Here is a 3,517-nt window from a genome sequence, read left to right as displayed (position 1 = left end):
ACAAACTTCCATACAAATTTCAATCGCAATGCGGAATACGGGGACGCAACCAATCGCTCCCAAATTTTAAACAGTTGTGTTGGACGCTAATATAGATTGAAAAAGCTTTGTTCCTGGTTGATACGATCCAATTTAAAATTTTTCCATACAACGTTGCCCCACTCTAATGCCCTTATAATCCTCTGTCTCCGGCACCTTCCTTGAAACCCTCTCTCGAAGACCCCTGATACTCCTTAAACTCCCTGGAACACTTTTGGAACGCTCTCCGCTGAAAACCTCTGTAATTCCATTAAAACATCTGGAACGCTCCTGAAATCCACTGACTGGAACACCCTTGAAACCCCTTGAAATCTTTGGGACGGTCTTGAAATCCCCTGGAATTTTCTTGAAACCTCCTGAAACCCCTTGAAATTCCCTGGAACTTCCCCAAAACCCCGTGGAACGTCCCTGTGCCTCTCAAGTCGTCTTTCTAATACATTATATCTGAAACAGTTTGTCTTAATACTTCGCCATACGTTCCTTCAGGGATTCATCCATCAAGTCGTACAGAAATTTCCTAGGGTCTAGGCTTTTATGCAAAATTACTCTGTAAATTTGTTTAGGAGTTTATCCGGGACTTGAACTGGAAATGCTTCAAAAATTACCAGGAGTATTGCTACAGACTTCCTGCATAATATAATCCGAGAATTTCATCAGGAATTTCTTCAGAACTTTTATGAAATTTCTCTCGAAAACAGTACAGCGAGTTAGTTCGGTAATTGCTCAATGAATTTAATAAAGAATTCCTGAATACAATCTACCAGAAAATTTTCGAAAACTCTTCCGATAATTCGCAAGGTATGCCTCCAGTTATTGCTTTAAATTAGGAGTTCTCTCAGGAATATCTCCAAGGAATACTTTTGAGCATTGCATCAGATATTAAGGCACTTCACAATGAAATTTCTTTGAAATAATTTATCCTGGAATATCCCAATAAGCTCCTCAAATAATTTTATCAGGAATTACCTAAAAATTTCCGGAAAGTTTATAAGCTTCTTTTGTTTTTTTTTTCTTTTTCTTTAGGTTTAGTTTTCCGATTTTTTTTTTTCTAAAAAACATTCTATCAACCAGGAAATTTGGTGGACATGATATCAAGATTCTTATGCCAGTTCACCCTAGAATTACATCAAGAATTCTTTCAATTAACGACAAATTTCCAACATCTCCATGCTCCAGACATTCCAGCAGAATATTAATTGGCTTTATCAAAGAATTGCTGCGGTGATTCCCTAAGCAGCTTCTCTGGCAATGCTTCCAGAAATTTTTCCGGGAATTCCCGATTTTTTTTTTAATTATTGTTGACTCTAGTAACTTGACTAGAAGTTTTTCTATTAATCTAACCAGAAATTTTACTAGGAAAGCCTTCATGGATTCATTGGGTTAAATAAGCATATTTTTTCTAAATTTTTGGAACTTTTTCAAAAAAAATCCCCAGAGTTTAACTAAGCATAACGGATTTCCTTAAAAACTCTTCAAAGAATTTTTTTTCCAACATTTCTCCACTTAATTCCACCAGAAATCCTTCAGAAAATTGCCAGGAATTCTTTCGGTAGTTCTACGGTAATTTACAAAGGTATTTGCATAGCAAAAATAAAAAAAAAAATTTCTTCAGGACTTTCCCACATAATTTCTACCGGAACGAGTTAATTTGGTAGTTCCACTGGAATTTTTTTAAATATATTTTTGAAATGTCTGTCATGTATTCCTCCGATACTTTCAGCGCTGATTTCCCTGGAAGTTTCTTCAGGAAGTTCACTCAGCAATGCTCCTAGGGACTGCTCCAGAAATTCCTTCAAGAATAGAGTCAGACATTCCATCAAAAATTCATTCCAGAGTTTTTCATGGAGCTTCTTTGGAAATACTATGGTGGTAATTCCTCTATAAATTCATGAAAAGTCGTCCGAAAAGCGTTCCAGTAATTTGACTGGTAATCCCTTCGATAATTTCGGTGGGAACTTTTTCGGAAATTATTCCAGGAATGTCGATAGAAGTGGTTAAGGAATTCTTCGCAAATTTCTTTAAGAAAATATTCCAAGATAGTCCAAGAAATACAGACCTTTAATCACATCTCTATTCAACTAACAGCAACTAACAACTCAAGTAACATTTTATGATCAATTAGTCTTGTAGAGGTTTTGGCAACCGGCATAAAACCTTATATCTTTTATTTTGATTTTATGATGGTTTAAGGAACCTAAAATGATACTTGAAAAGTTTAACTGTCAATTGCCAAATGAATTTCACTGGAATTTTTAGTGAGATATTTTTTGGAAGTCTCACAAGAATTTCTTCGAGAATTCATCATGGAATTTTCCCCTGATTTCAATACATTTTTTACCAACTCCTTCGGGATTTCATCGTAGATTTCTTTTGCAGACAATTGATTCGGAAAACCTCCAGGAGTTGTTTCTCGTAATTTTCTAACAAGTTACACCAGGAATACCTTCGGGATTTCATCGTAGATTTCTTTTGCAGACAATTGATTCGGAAAACCTCCAGGAGTTGTTTCTCGTAATTTTCTAACAAGTTACACCAGGAATACCTTTTAGAAATTCGTTGTGAAGACTTTCTTCACGAAATCTTCAGAAAATTTTCTCAAGTTTACAGTAATTTTACAAACAGCTTTTTCGATAGTTAGCCTAAAAGTTATTCCAACATATCTTCTAGGAATTCACCTAAAAAGTGCCACAGGGTTGTTTTTTCATGGAAATTCTTGAGGAATTTCCTTAGCAATTTCTACAGGAGGAAATTCTTCCGAATATTCGTCAAAAATCGCCATTGGTAATTCCACTAGGATTTCGTTTTAGGAAGCCCAGCAAGAATTCCTTTGTAAAAAAATCCTCCAAGACGTCCTCTGCAGATTTTTCCGGGAAATTCCTTATTGGTAAACCCCTAAGTAAATTTACATGTAAATCCATCTAGTGAACCCTAGTAGAGTTCATGTAAGGTGGTTCATTCAAAACTTGGTTCTTCAGAGAATTTTGTATTTTTTTTTCTACAGAAACCTTCTCCAAGTTTTCTTTTTTTTCAAATTTCTCCAAAATTTGATTCTGGGATTCCAGTAATAGTTTAGTACAGGCATTTCAATATAAATAGCTTTGCTTTGCGGGAGAATTCCACCGGTAACTTTCCAATCAATTTCACCGGAAATTAAGTTCGAATATTTCTCTTGAAATTCTTCCAGGAAATTCTCCAGCAATTTTCCCGAAAACCTTCCAGAAATTATTCGATGCATTTCATCAGAAATTTCTTGATTTTAAACGGATTCGTTCGGCTTTACTCCAAGGAGTACTTTTCATTATTCCCAAGAAGAATTCCGTAAACAATTTTACGGATTGTTGAAAGAAAATTTAAAAAAGAAACAGGAAGTCCTTCTTACTGTTATTTCAATTATAATTTATTAAAAAAATGCTCGAGAAACAACACGATTGTGAAGTGAACTTTTTCAAAATTCCAAAATATTTTTTTTAAGCATTTC

Source organism: Aedes albopictus, chromosome 1, assembly GCF_035046485.1.
Source record: "Aedes albopictus strain Foshan chromosome 1, AalbF5, whole genome shotgun sequence".
NCBI lineage: Eukaryota > Metazoa > Arthropoda > Insecta > Diptera > Culicidae > Aedes > Aedes albopictus.
This window is presented reverse-complemented; position numbering follows the sequence as displayed.